Source organism: Eucyclogobius newberryi, unplaced genomic scaffold, assembly GCF_026437365.1.
Source record: "Eucyclogobius newberryi isolate DKJ021-1_F unplaced genomic scaffold, fEucNew1.0.hap1 SCAF_4, whole genome shotgun sequence".
Classification (NCBI taxonomy): domain Eukaryota; kingdom Metazoa; phylum Chordata; class Actinopteri; order Gobiiformes; family Gobiidae; genus Eucyclogobius; species Eucyclogobius newberryi.
This window is the reverse complement of record NW_027316056.1, coordinates 757,501-772,932: the sequence shown is the minus strand read 5'-3', so window position 1 is coordinate 772,932 and position 15,432 is coordinate 757,501. Positions and strand designations below refer to the sequence as shown.

Below are 15,432 nucleotides of genomic sequence, written 5' to 3'. Positions count from 1 at the left end.
GCACACGGCCAGACTCTGCCCGGGGAAGGGCCACTCTGGCTGGGCATGACCTCCACTGAGCACCCCCTGGAACCCCTGGAGCCCCCGGAGCACCTCCAGAGCCACCCCCCCACTCCTCCAGTCTCACCCCGGGGAAGGGCCACTCTGGCTGGGCATGGCCTCCACTGAGCACCCCCTGGAGCCCCTGGAGCCCCTGGAGCCCCCGGAGCACCTCCAGAGCCATCCCCCACTCCTCCAGACTCACCCCGGGGAAGGGCCATTCTGGCTGGGCATGGCCTCCACTGAGCACCCCCTGGAGCCCCTGGAGCACCTCCAGAGCCACCCCCCACTCCTCCAGACTCACCCCGGGGAAGGGCCACTCTGGCTGGGCATGGCCTCCACTGAGCACCCCCTGGAGCCCCTGGAGCACCTCCAGAGCCACCCCCCACTCCTCCAGACTCACCCCGGAGAAGGGCCACTCTGGCTGGGCATGGCCTCCACTGAGCACCCCCTGGAGCCCCTGGAGCACCTCCAGAGCCACCCCCCACTCCTCCAGACTCACCCCGGGGAAGGGCCACTCTGGCTGGGCATGGCCTCCACTGAGCACCCCCTGGAGCACCTCCAGAGCCACCCCCCACTCCTCCAGACTCACCCCGGGGAAGGGCCACTCCGGCTGGGCATGGCCTCCGCTGAACACCCCCTGGAACCCACGGAGCACCTCCAGAGCCACCCCGCATTCCCCCAAACTCAGTCTGGGGACGGGCCACTCTTCCCCGGGTTGCGGGCTCTGGGACTCCGGGGATGACCCCTGGGGACCAGGCTCTCCCTTCGAACCCGGGGACCCACACTTAAGCACCCCCACACGGGCTACACACCCTTGGTGCAGCCCCCTGGAAGTCCGTGCCCTTGGTACTCTGAGCCACTTTAAAAAATAAAAAGAACCAGGGCCCCAACGCCCTGGCTCCCCTGTCCCCTGCACCACACTTGGAGGCAGGGCCCTTGCCCTCCACTGGCTGCCCCCGCGCCCAGTGTACTCCTTAACCGAAGAAGAGAGGAGGACCCGGAGGCCGGCCTACTAGGGTAACAGGTTTAATTTAGAGCCGGGGCTCTGGACCACAAATGCCTACAACCCCGCAGTGCGCAGCAGCCTTCGAAGCTGGATGAAACCAGAACGGGGCCCTACGATGGCGGTGACCAGCCACGAGTGACCCCAATTGATAGCAAAGTGAGCCCTGGACAGGCGCCGCATTTGACAAACTCAGAGACGAGGAAGGGACCGGAGTCCGACCAAAAATATCATCTGGCGCTGTGTCCAGCGTGAGGGTGAGCCGGCGCAAATCAGGACCACAAATGCCTACAACCCCGCAGTGCGCAGGAGCCTTCGAAGCTGGATGAAACCAGAACGGGGCCCTACGATGGCGGTGACCAGCCACGGGTGACCCCAGTTGATAGCAAAGTGAGCCCTGGACAGGCGCCGCATTTGACAAACTCAAGAGACAAGGAAGGGACCGGAGTCGGACCAAAAATATGTGCCGGCCCTGCCCCCCGCCCCGCGCAGAGCCATCGGACACGTTGAGGCTGAAGGGGACTGGCGCAGAGCCCTTGGGCCCAGGGGCTAAGCGCAGCCATCATCCTCCAAGCCGCGCGTCCTTCTGCGCAGGGGTGAGTGAAAGTGGACCTGGACTGTGTTTCCACCGGACGCGTTGAGGCTGAAGGGGACTGGCTCAGAGTCCCTGTGCCAGGGGCTAAGCGCAGCCATCATCCTTCAAGCCGCGCGTCCTTCAGTGCGGGGGTGAGTGACGGTCCCATCTCCGGAGACAAGGGGCCAGGCGCGGGGGAAGCCAGTCAGACTGACGCCTGGTGGGACATCCATGGGAGAAAACCTGGGTGAGACGGGGCGTCTCGGCCTCGCTTCCAACGAGTCCGGCGTGAGGTTAGCCGGAGCAAACCACAGCCGCAAAATGTAAACAAACCCGCAGTGCGCAGGAGCCTTCGAAGCTGGATAAAACCAGAACGGGGCCCTACGATGGCGGGTCTTGAGTGCCAATAGACCAAGCTCCTTGTCCGGTATACATAGAACCATGATTTGTACCATTTTCAATCGCAAAAAAACAGACCCTGGCCGGGTCTGGGCTGCTCTGAGCCACGGAGCCGGGCTCCACCAGAGGATCCAGACCCAGGACCCAGGCTGGAGCTAAGTGTCAGCCCGCACTCCGCTACTCTGATGGCCGTGGGAGGCGCATATGAAGCCGGGGGGAAACTGCGCGTCCCTGGCCGGGTCTGGGCACCTCCAAAACCACGGAGCCGGACCACCAGAGGATCCGTGATCCGTGTCACAACCAGCGCTCATCTCCCCGTACAGCCCGTTGGTCTGAGCATTTGGTACTATGAATGTCAGCTCAAATGATTATGTCGCTGTAAAGCCGGGACCGTGACACTGTGTTGTGCCCCGAGCAATCGGAGCAACCAGGAAGCTTCTGGAAGTGCCCCTGAGTCTGGTAAAATCAAGCCGTGAAATGCGCGTCTCTTGCCGGGTCTGGGCGGCGCTAAAATCACGGAGCGGGGCTCCACCAGTAGATCCGGAGTTGAACCGAACTATGACGCCTAAATAACTTGACATTACGGCTGTGAAGGAGCCCTGGAAGCTGGATAAAACCAGAACGGGGCCCATCGATCGCGGTTCTCGTGTGCCCGTCAAACGAGCTCCTTGTCCGGTAGCCGCACAACCAGGAAATGTACCTGTTTCGATTCCGAAAAACGTCATTCTCAAAAAACCGCCCGCCCCTCCCTCCAAGCATTACCATTTTGCACATTCCGCGTGAGAGCAGCGTCAAGAATTTCGCGGGAGCAGCGTGATTCAGCCCGGGACTCGAGCCAAAAAAACGACAGAGTCCAACGGGGTATAGTGTACTATTGATTTGAAACTCGTTTTTTTTCTAAGTCCAGCAGGGGTATATGGTACTATACTCTGGTGGTCAGATCACCTCCAGGCCCCAGGGGAGTGCTTTTCTGGGGGCAAACAGTGCACTGATGATGGGGGATTATTTCATTTTGCTCATTTTGGTGTTTTTTCACATTTTAACCCATTTTCACCCCTTTTGCTCACATTTTCAAACTCGGGCCCTGATTACAAGTTCTGACCAAATGATGACAACCACGGTATTTATTATGTATTTGTTTTATTTATTTATTTGACCAACTTATACATCCATCATTGGTGCCAGGCAGGTTGTGGAGAAAGCAGTGAAGAAAGGAGAGAGCCATCCCAGAAAAGATGTCCATCCAGGGTCAAGGTACCCTGCACTTTTACATATCCAAATGACAGCATTTAAAGTTTTTTAGCGTATGGTATCTCTCGTTGCATGGAACCGCACAGAGGCCAACGCCACACTGACGGCACCTGTACTTTGTTTGCCGCCTGCCTTTGGTACGAGAGCGGTCAGAGCACACGGCGCAGTCTGGACGTCCCTCTGCTTGACAAAGCCAATGACGCTCTGTGAGTCTCTGTGGCATTTCACCCTCCGGTCTTGAGCGCCTTTCTTGTTTTTTGGAGTGATCAGCCAGTAATGCATCAATAATGTTCTGAATGTAAACCTTTAAAGGTTTGTGTGGGCCTGGAGTGGATTTGGTGTATATGATGTGTGAGTTGACAATACTTATGCTTATAATGGCATTGAATATGCGATGATACCATTTCCGGGACCTGTGTGGAAAGAGGTATGTCTTCATCCTCTGGTCAGCAGTGTCCACTCCACCCATGTAGGCGTTGTACTGGTCGACACATACAGGTCTTTTGATGTCACGGAAGCCAGTGTCATCTGTCTTGGATCGGATCCTCCTCTGAACACAATCATTTCCATGGACTGTGGACAACATGGTGAGACGTTTAGTATCGTGCCAAGCACAAGCCAGGAGTTTTCCCTTTCTGCAAAAAACTGGGTCATCTCCTTTTTTCAGCTGTAAGACACTTTTACCAAGGCATTTTGGCATCCCCAACCTGGTAATCCTTACCGTCCCACACAGTCCAGTTTCCAAATCTGCTAATTCATTTGCAATTACAGGCGAGGTATAGTAACTGTCCATGTAAATCTCGTGTCCTTTGCCCGTAAAGGGAGAAACCAACTCACGGACAACTGCGTGTGTTGCACTGATGTTGCTTGCATTATTTTTGTACTGTCCAGTGTGCATTGACCAGCGCAAAACATACCCTGAACAGCTTTCACTCAGGGCATACACTCTATAGCCATATTTGTCAGGTTTATTCGGAGAGTAACATTTTAGTGAAGATCTCCCCTTGAAAGCTATTGTCATTTCATCTAAAGAAAGCTCCTTGATTGGACTGTAAACTGCTGCAAATTTGGGAATAATCAAATCTATTATTGGGCGGACTTTGAACAGTTTATCGTGCCCGGGCTCGCCTGTTCTCACATAATCATTATTGTTGACAAAATGAAAGAACGAAAGAATGATTTCAAATCTGTTTCTTGACATTACATTTCCAAATCCAGGCGTTTGTGTAAGCCAAAATGTTCCCCAGTAATCCTCGATTTCAGGTTTCTCAACAAGGCCCATGGAGAGATGCAAAGCGAAGAAAGCTTTCATTTCGGTGACTGATACATCATACCACTCAAGAAATCTTGAATGTGGCTTCAGAATCATAGGTGCCATACACTGATGTGCATATCTATTTGTCTCATCAGTAATGAAAGTCCAAAACTGATCGGTCAGAAAGAGTGACAGAATATCAAATGGATTAGCATCCGTCAGATCCATCTCTCCTGTGTAGCCAACTGGGTCTTCAAAAGGTTTGATCCATGCCTCAAATACCTCGACCTCTCTCAGCATGTCCCAGCTCTCATCCACCGGGCAAGTTTTACTGCAGCCACTGGTTCCACTGGTTCCTCGCCTCCGTCTGTCCTTTGCACCTGTCCGTTGTTTCGAAGTCCCTTCATCTCCACTTGGAAATCCATCGTCACTCTCGGGGAGATAATACCCTTCAGAGTCAGAATCTGCAGTAAATTGCATGCCACGTGTACTTCCTCCAGCCATTTTTTTCCTTACCGGATCTGCCCTGGATCATACCTGGCTAATAAAGGGAAGTTGCACCGAACCGACCAATGACTGAAGTGATTCATTTTCTACTATTATTTCATTAATTTCCTTGTACGGTAAAGTTGCATTTCTGCGACTTTGGCGCTTAAAGGGCTAGGGAACGCTTCACGAATTTGCGTGTCATCCTTGCGCAGGGGCCATGCTAATCTTCCTCGAGGGGAGACTGCGACCTGAACGCAGCGCCTTAGACCGCTCGGCCATCTGTTACGGCAGTTTCCTGTAAACAATGATCAAGTAAAGAGTAACCAGGCAATAACTTGAAGCAGAAACAGAGTCTCTCGGTCTCTCTCAAAAGGTGGAAGTTTATTCACGTGCACAGTGGATAAACACCCTCACTTTCCCTAAGACAAGTTCGTTCTGTCCCTACCTAACTTTACAAGTTACAAAGTACACCTTTTATAGGTGGTAACAAACATAACATAATCACAACCCAAATCAGCTCAAAAAGAGATAGACCAGACTATCACGTCCGTGACGGTTCCAGCTCTCTCTTCAGAGGTTTAATCAAAGACCATTTCCACACTGAATCCGGTCCTGACGCATTAATTGATGATTAAGAGGCGCCGGACAGTAGATATTCAGTATAATCAGGACCTCATATTCTTATCCCATCTGCACACAGGAGAACAACAAAGATATTAATTCCGTGACATGTCATGGCCTAAAACAACATTAGAATGACATGACATGACCCATTTTCTGCCATTACAATACCACTCTTTTGATTATCTTAAACCCCTGTTTAATATCATATCATCAATCAATTACCAATCAGAGAAAATATTAATTAATAATTAATAACACAACAAAAAATGAATAATAACAATAATTAGATAAATTATCAACAAAAAAAATATTAATAAAAAATGACCAATTTAATGATTAAAAACACTAATTAATAAAATTGAACCCTTGAAATTAGAAATAAAATAATAATCAAAATAATAATAATAATAATAATAAAAAATAGATAAAATTATTTATATTAATAAAGTTAACCCCAGCTCCCCCGTCCCGAGACCCCCTCCACCGGCCAGGAAAAAACTACCAAACCTCTTTGGGATAAAAGTAGAAAACCTGAGTAGGAGAAAACTACAAAACCACTTTGGGATAAAAGTAGAAACCTGGAGGAATTCCCCTGTGAATGGGGCTCAGGACGGACAGGCTGATGCTGACTTCTGGAAGGAAAAAAAAATGCTCGATTAATTTCATCAAAATAAAGATTTCAGTCTATCTCTTGTCTTAATTTAAGTCATTACAATTTCCCTTTGAATCAGTGATTTTAAAAACAGTTTAAACGAAATTAATAAAACTGTTAAAGTTTTATTTGCCTCCGCTCTTGTTTATGCCGTTACTGGCTTAAGGTCTCATTCCCTTGATGATTGAATCATCATCTGAATCACTAATGTAGCCTGTGTCTTGCTTAGACGCGTCTCTATCTGGCCCTGGAACCTGAACAGACACATATTGAGCAGAAACCATTTTACCAATCACTTTGAACAAACATGGGAGAACACAAGAAAACAGAATCAAGATTACCCCTACAATAATGCCAAAATTTATGAGCACGTCACGCCAGGAAGTAAGAGCCCATCCTAACACAGAAAAAGGGTGAGTGGCAGTGACAGTTTCAGATTCCATGAGATTACGGAGTCTGGTCAAATTTGCGAGTCCCTGTTGGATCGCACCCCCATCCTCATCATTAGCAGGAATGTAGGTACAGCAGCTCCCTCTTAGTAAAGTGCACACCCCCCCACTGGAGGCTGTTATCTGATCCAGCACAATACGATTTTGAAGTGCTACTGCGCGAAGTGCATGCATCTCCTCTCTCTCTGCCTCAAAAGTAGCTAATGTTGTGTTTATAAAAGCAGTAAATCTATAGCTAAGAGTCTCCATACGCAACATCAATTTACCCACTCCCACACTTGGGAACAATGCAAATAGGACCTTTTCCCCCGTAGTCCAAATTTTATGGTCATCTGGCACGTCAGACCCCCAAACAGCGTCATGAGATGCCAGATCCCTTTGTGTCCTGGGTGTGTGATGTGGTATGCTGGATATTATGTATGAATGATCTGAAGGAATCACAGCTGCGCATCGGCCAACCCATCCCGCCGGAAGACATTCATACATGTAATATCCACAAAGAAACATGTACCCCTCTTTTGGAACGGTCCCTAAAATGTCTGGAACAGTGTAGTAAGGTGCACATGTGGTTTTGGGGCCCGCCTGAGAATTATTCAGGTGGGTGCTCAAGTGGGTGTTGTTCACCAGATAAGTGCACGGGACATACACTGTGGAACAATATAAATCAGGGATTTGCCCTACATGGAGTGGTTTAAGTTCAGATCCTGGACCGATAGATAAGGTGGATGCAATAGTCTGTGCAAAGCATGTAAATTTAGAGCCAGGTCGAATGTGGACTGGTCCAAAAAGCGGCCCTAGTTTTACATTTTTAGGAGCTCTGATGTGAATCTGAGGTCGGAACTTAATCTTGCGTGGGAGAAGAGGAATCACCGCTCTCCACGCAGACCAAACTATCCTACTCAGAAGTTTAACATTATCTCTAGAAATTAGAGTGCCAGGTAACATGTTGGATAAATTAGGCACAGGGAGAGGGAGCACGTGTGGAGAGTTGGTTGCCATGGGCATGTGTGTACATACATAACAATCTCTCCGCTTGTGACTGTCGGCTACATATTTAGCATATCGATACCAATAGTTTAGTGTATAGACGGTGGAATGGTTATAAGTGTCTGTGAGAGACTCGATCTTGGATGTGTCGTCATAGTGCAGTGTACGAGTGTTACGGTCTACCCTGTTTTCTCTGTGGGGCCACATCCAGCTAGGCAGAGTGATAAACCATATTATTCCCAACGCCAGAACTATTGACAGACCCAGTGCATAAATCATTATTCTATAGTTCAGCAACCTGATGTTGAGCTCGACCTTTCTGTCGGTCAGATACCATTTAGAGCTCTGATGCTCCGGGGGACTCCTCCCCCCAGGAGGAGCCGGGTGAGCCTCAGGAATCATGAAGACGATGAAGACAGTATTTGTGTAGATATTACCAGACGATGCAGAAGAACGTGGAGCTTTAAACCGCGCCGGGTCTTGGCAACGTGCCCCGTGCTCGGAGCACTCGATCAGTGGGCTCTGGTGCCTTTCGAGGTTTACGACCTGCTCGGACCCCGACTTTCTCGAACTTGAGATCGTTGCAAAAAGGTCCCACGACGTCCTCAGTGGTTGCCCCTGGTGTCCGACCCACGAGTGGACCGACACCCGCGTTGTCGTTGATCTCCGCAGGTGTGCTGAAGATGGCTCGGCAGTGAGATGCGTGAACCCAGGTGCCCCGTTCTGCGACTTTCACTGCGGTGTGAGTGATGAGGAGGACCTGGACCGGGCCAATCCACCTTTTGGAACACCACCTTTTCCTCCTCGGCTCTCGGATCAAGATCCAGTCACCTGGTTTGAAGTTGTGGAGGACAGCTTCTGCTGCCTTTGGGAGAGCGGCTTTCACCTGTGCAGAAATTGAGGACAACCGGTCTTCCAATTCTATACAGTAAGCTAGCATTGAGTCGTCGCGTCCATGTGAGATCAGCGCCATCTGCCTGAAAAAATGTTTAGGTAAACGGATTTTTTGTTAGGCCCAACCCAAATGCCATCACACTTCTCAGCCCCCGCCTTCTTCCACACAGAGATTTCCTCTGACGTGGAGAATTCCTGCATGGTTGATAAGGACTCTGGAAGAGAAGTGTTATTAGACACAAAACATTCATTTTGCTCTTGTCTGCAGAGATAAGATGCGGCCTTGGCTGCCTTGTCCGCTCTGCTGTTTCCCTGTGAAATTGGGTCAGTTCTGTTAGTATGAGCTTGACATTTGCATATAGCAATATCAGATGGGAGCAAGATCGCCGTCAGGAGTTCCCCAACTTGCGTGCAGTTCAGAATAGGCTTACCATCCGATTTCAAAAAGTTCCTGTGTCGCCACAACCCCGCCCAGTCGTGGCATACACCAAACGCATAGCGAGAGTCTGTGAAAATTGTGACGGACTGACCCTTCGCCAATGTGCATGCGACTGTCAGAGCCACCAATTCTGCAGTCTGTGCAGAGAAATGAGAGGGCAGTGGGCCTGAGGCCGCCACATCCCACTCAGAGCATACTGCAAAGCCAACACGGTTCTGTCCCGTGTTGGTGTCTCGAGATGCTGATCCATCTACATAAAAAACCAAGTCAGAGTTAGCAAGTGGCTCCTCTTTCAGATCCGGTCTCGGGGTGCACACCTGTTCGATTGTAGAAATGCAACAGTGAGCTTCGCCCTCTTCAGGGGTGGGCAAGAGGGTGGCAGGGTTAAGCTGTGTGCATCGTTTTACTGTGACGTTAGGTAATTCAAGCAAAACTGTGTTGTACCTGAGCCATCGGGAAGCAGAAAGATGCGAAGTTTTCTGTTCCAGCAGGATCAGAGAGACAGCATGTGGCACAAGCAGTGTTAGCTCAGCATAGCCCACCAGATCACGCGAGGCCAAGACTGCTTTTTCAGCAGCCGCCACCGCGCGTAGACATCGTGGCATGCCGGCTGCAACGGGGTCCAGCTTAGCAGAGAAAAAAGCCACAGGTCGCAGGGAGCCCCCGTGCGCCTGTAAGAGGACAGAAGTCATGCAGCCGTTGCGTTCGTCAACAGTCTGTGTGAAAGGTCTTGTTGGGTCAGGTAACCCCAGAGTTGGAGGCTTCTGTAAAGCCATTTTCAACTCACAGAAAGCTTTGTCTGCTTCCTCTGTCCATGTCAGTTTGTCATTAGTCCTAAGGCCTTTTCCATGGATTAGTGCACCTAAAGGAGACTCCATTACAGAATAATTTGGAATGAACTGTCGACAATATGAACACATTCCTAGAAATGACATCAATTGTTTCTTAGTTATTGGTTTCGGAATATTCTGAATGGCTGAAACGCGCTTCGTCGTAATGCTTTTGCCATTTTTAGATATCACATGACCCAGAAATATTACTTCCTTTTTAACATATTGCAATTTTGAGAGACTGGCCTTGTGGCCTTCTGCATGCAAATGTTTGAGTAAGGTCACCGTATCTTGTTTACATTGGTCCTCGGTTTGCGAGCACAACAATATGTCATCCACATATTGTAGCAGGCAGCTACCTGGTGCCAGTCGCAAGGGAGCCAATGAATCTCGCAGCGCTGCATTGTACCATGTTGGAGAATGCACGAACCCCTGACACAGCCGTGTCAGAGTCCAGAGTCGATTCTGAAACTCCAAAGCAAACCAAAACTGCGAATCCTGGTGAACGGGGACAGAGAAAAAAGCATTAGCTAGATCCACAACTGTGAAATATTTTGCCTCTGGAGGAATCTGAGATAAGATAGTGTATGGGTTTGGCACCACAGCAACGACAGGTTGAACAGCTTCGTTCACTGCTTTCAAATCGTTTGTAAACCTCCATTTCTCTGGTACCCCAGGTTCGCTTTGTTTTTTAACCGGAAATATGGGGCTCCGTACCCCCCCAGATTTACAAGGAACTATTACTCCCGCCTCCCTCAGGGCTTCAAACACCGGAGTAATACCTTCAACCGCCTCTGGGCGCAGAGGATATTGTGGTCTACAGGGGCGAGCGTCAGATTTCGGGGTGATCACCACGGGCTGACAACCTCGAATCAGGCCGACATCAGTTGGACTCTTAGCCCACAGGTCAACCCCCACCTCTCTTAGTTCCGGTATCGCCTCTGCCCCCGCCTGAGATAAAAAACAATCCGCTCCCGGAGCAGCGTATCTCTTATCAGTGGAAACACAGCGAAAGGAATGCAGAGACGACTGTAAACACACCCGCCATGCGTCCGAAGACCGTGAAAATGTCACATTAGAGTTTGGAACACTATCCCAGTCCTCTGCTATAAAACACTGATGGACAAAATCCTGTACCTCCCCCCAATTAGCATTCTTTGGTTTTGATAATGCTACGTACAGATTCGACTTTGACAGGCTAAAGTTTTTAAGTGAATCGGGGAGTGACACGGAGACAACAGAAAAGTCTCTACCCCAGAATAAAGATTCAGTCTTTAAAAAGTCCTCACAGCATTCATTCCAACAAGCATCAAAATCACATTTTATTTCTGTTGCATCTGTGGGCAAACAAAACGAGCACTGCAATTCTCTCACATCCTTGAAGTCAACATTCTCATTGTGTGTCACTTTCTCATAGGCTAATGAAATTAACTGAATTGAGGAATTTGGGGACAATTTCCAAAAATAGTCATATTCAGGAGCCTCTGTACGCTCTGCCAGAAAATTTAAACCATGTACCAATTCTCTGTTATTTGTGACCTGCAGGCCGTCTGATGTGGAGATAAGGCAAATTCCTAATCGACACATCAGATCCCGTCCTATCAAGTTCACTGGACACAAAGGGGAATAGAGAAATGAATGTTTGAACGAGTGACCACCGACATCAAAACATTTTAAAGGAGATGTGAAATGCTCCTTCGTTGTCTCCCCAGAAGCTGATAATGAAAATGTGTAACGACCCCCCAGCCGAGGTTTTTCCGTTAGTGCAGAACATTTAATCACTGAATTTGTAGCCCCTGAATCCACCAAAAAATCAATTTTTTCCCCGTTAACGTTCAATTGGTACTCTGGAAATTTAGCTTTAGCTTGACTAATTTTAGAATAGGTACCCTCCGGTACCACTGCACATGCCTCAAGATAGGTGATTGCGTGTGTGAGTTGTGCCAGGTGCATGTTACCCTCTTGCAGGTGTTGTTGTGGGTGTTGTTCCGGTGCGTGTGTCGTTGAGCCAGTCGTCTCTGCTGCGTGCTCGGACCTGCCCCCTTCCGCCCCCGCCAGTCAATCCGACCCCCCATAATGTCCAGGAGCTGGAAGAGCTAAACATGGTTGAGTGGGCAGAGCTTGTTGTGATCTGAGTCCATGATTGGCCATGGGCAGTTGTCCGTTAGCATAGTAAGGTCCAGGCTGCATAGTGGGGAGAAAATGTGGTCTGGGTACGTGGGGGGTCGGTTGATTTGGTGTGGGAAGTTGATCGTTAACATAAGGTCCGGGCTGCTGTAGTGCAGCTGTGCAATCTCTGGCAAAGTGTCCGAACTGTCCACATGTGAAACACGCCCCCCTACGTTGTTCTTGTCTCCCACGCCCACGCCCACGGCCGCGTTGGTGATGCCCATCTGGTCTACCGGAAAAAAGTGTCAGTGTGGCCTCGTGTTGTTCCGTAGCCCGTTTCTCTTCCTTTTTTTTTTGTGTCTTTGAGATAAGCTTTTGCGCATGACGTGCATATCTGCGCAGGTCATCGAGCTTGGGCTGGTCAAGTCCACCAATATACAACTTTTCCACTTTGGCAAAAATGTCTGGAAGGATGCCAGGGCAGAGGGCCCGACAAAGGCTTTCTTCATATGCTGAGCCCGGTGTGTCTACCATGCCACTCTTTTCTTTATACAGAACGGAGAATCTATGAAAATAGTCGTCTGTGGTCTCGTCTGGCTTTTGTTTACACCCCAGGAGGGCTTCAGGGTCATATTTGATTGGGAAGGCCTCAGTGATGGCCGTATTCAGCCCCTTTATAGCCGCAATGTATCCCACATTGTGTTCATAGACTGGTTTGTCGGCCCGCATGTCATTAGGTGGAATGGCTCCTTTAATTTTTGCAAAATCGCTAGTCCTCAGAGCAGATAGTAAAATTTTTCTACATTCTAACCCGGAAGGTCTTAGCTCTTGGCAAAATTCTTCGAATTCTCTAGCAAATGTAGTCCCATTGGGCACTGGGTCAGGCAGGGCTTTGGAGTTGGCCAGGACCTCTTCTGGGCTCCAGGGTCTATAAACAAACATCTGTCCCTCCGGGCCTGCCACCTCCACCATTGGCAAGGACACGTGTGGTCCAATATCTTGTCCTGTCCGTAGAAGGTTAGTCCAGTCCTTTTCTACTTGAGCAGGTTTGGGTTTTTTGTATTTTACTTGCGTTGGCTCGATGCCCCCTGTGGCTCCGTCCTCCTCGAGTTCTGGTGGTGGGTTTGGGTGGGGTCGACCGCTGGGGTAGGCGTCCAGGTCGGTGTCGAGCAGCGCCGCAGAAAGACCGGTCAAATCTGGATAAAGAGAAGGCATAGACGAAGTGATCCGTTCTCCCAGTTGTGGCGGTGTGAGTGTGAGTGCGTGTGTGCGTGGGCGCGCACCAGCCGTGTGTGTGCTGGTGTCTGCTATGAGATAAGGGTTGGCAGCAGTATGTGAATATTGCGGCGGTTTTCGACTCTCTCCTTCTTCCTCACATTCAACCTTCACAGTCAATTGTTTACATAGTCTCTTTCGCTCACGTGACTCAGCTTCCGTCTCCCACACTTTTACCCACTTCTCGTGTTTCCGCACCCACTTAACCGATTCACTTGATACTTTTTTAGATTTTAACAGCTTCTCTTGTGCTTCCTCTAAGTTTGTTTTAAGTTTTGCAATTTGACTCATGCTTAAAGACCCTCCCACTGGGAACCCATATTTTTCAGTCCAAATCGGCAGGCATTCTAAACACTCCGCCCCATACTTGTTTGACATTATCAACATTACTGGTGTCTCAGGAATTTTTACACACTTCGATTGATTTTTCCCCATTTTGTAACCGTACGTTAAGTCAAAATCACACGTCTGTGTTATGCTAAATCGTACCTTCCACTCTTCTTTAGTCTAGGGTCCACCACTCGCTAAGACTATTTTTACCCCAGGCAAAACTAGACTACAAGACAATTTTTAAATTGCTTTAGCTAGTGAAATAAGTGGGCTCTTCTCTGCAGTGGCCTTCTGCCGACTGATTATGGTTATCTCGAGTGTGTTATAAAAACAAACAATGTCCTCCTATAGACACCAGTAAATGTAACTTTAGCAAAATATCACAAGAAATATTCAAAAACAGATCCGAGAGTAAAACAAAGTACCAAAAAAATTTTTTACAAAAACAGATTAATACCCTATGATTCGACCTAGTTGAGAGAGACAAAAAAAAGACTCACCGCGGTGGTTGTTTTCGAATCCGAACGTCGGCGCTCCCCTCCTCCGGGCCGGTGACGCAGGCCTCCCGTCTCAAACCGTGGAGAGTGGAGGCTGGAATGTGGTGTTCCAGGTGGCCAGCCCTGCTTCACACGAACCCCGAAAAGATGGACCGCCGCCGAAGGATCCTGTTCGTGACGCCAAATTGTTACGGCAGTTTCCTGTAAACAATGATCAAGTAAAGAGTAACCAGGCAATAACTTGAAGCAGAAACAGAGTCTCTCGGTCTCTCTCAAAAGGTGGAAGTTTATTCACGTGCACAGTGGATAAACACCCTCACTTTCCCTAAGACAAGTTCGTTCTGTCCCTACCTAACTTTACAAGTTACAAAGTACACCTTTTATAGGTGGTAACAAACATAACATAATCACAACCCAAATCAGCTCAAAAAGAGATAGACCAGACTATCACGTCCGTGACGGTTCCAGCTCTCTCTTCAGAGGTTTAATCAAAGACCATTTCCACACTGAATCCGGTCCTGACGCATTAATTGATGATTAAGAGGCGCCGGACAGTAGATATTCAGTATAATCAGGACCTCATATTCTTATCCCATCTGCACACAGGAGAACAACAAAGATATTAATTCCGTGACATGTCATGGCCTAAAACAACATTAGAATGACATGACATGACCCATTTTCTGCCATTACACATCCTGACGGTGTGAGTGCTTAGCTTTGCCCTTTCCGACGCAGACAAGAGCCCCGACCATGAAAACCTTGATTTTGCTGACAATGCAGCGGCATGATAAAATAAGGAACGCTTCACGAATTTGCGTGTCATCCTTGCGCAGGGGCCATGCTAATCTTCTCTGTATCGTTCCAATTTTAGTATATGTGTTAGTGAACTAACACAATAGTGCCTGGTTGCAACCACGCCTTTATAGCGCTCTTAAAATCCTGCTCCTGCAGTCATGGTGTTATAGCCGCAAGAAAGTGCAACACGCGTGGGTTGGAATCCCATCCTCGTCGTAGCACTAGGTTTTGCTTCCCACTTTGCACATATGCATAGCCTGGTGTGGGTACCTATCTCACTTCCCTCAATCTTGTGAGCCCAACCCTGCAGTCACAGCGTCATCCAGTTGCCAAACTTTACTCCGAGCGCTTCATCTGGTTGGAGACAAAAATATTTTGTGCAACGTTACCCAATCTGTCTTTCCTTAATTTGGTTTAATGTACAAGATTATATGCCGTATATTGCAAATAATACGTTATAGACGAGCTCTCTGCATCAAGAAAAAATAATCCGGGGCTGTATATCCATTCCATTTCAGTTCATTTCATTTCATTT

The 15,432-nt window shown here is 48.7% G+C and overlaps 1 non-coding gene and 1 pseudogene across 1 annotated transcript; both read right to left on the bottom strand.

Annotated features, from left to right (window-relative positions):
* Positions 1-5,180: 5,180 nt before the first annotated feature.
* Positions 5,181-5,244, bottom strand: LOC140378688 (U6 spliceosomal RNA; annotated as a pseudogene).
* Positions 5,245-14,890: 9,646 nt separating this feature from the next.
* Positions 14,891-14,996, bottom strand: LOC140378555 (U6 spliceosomal RNA). The gene has a single exon (XR_011930393.1). It is a non-coding gene; the product is annotated as a U6 spliceosomal RNA (small nuclear RNA).
* Positions 14,997-15,432: the final 436 nt, after the last annotated feature.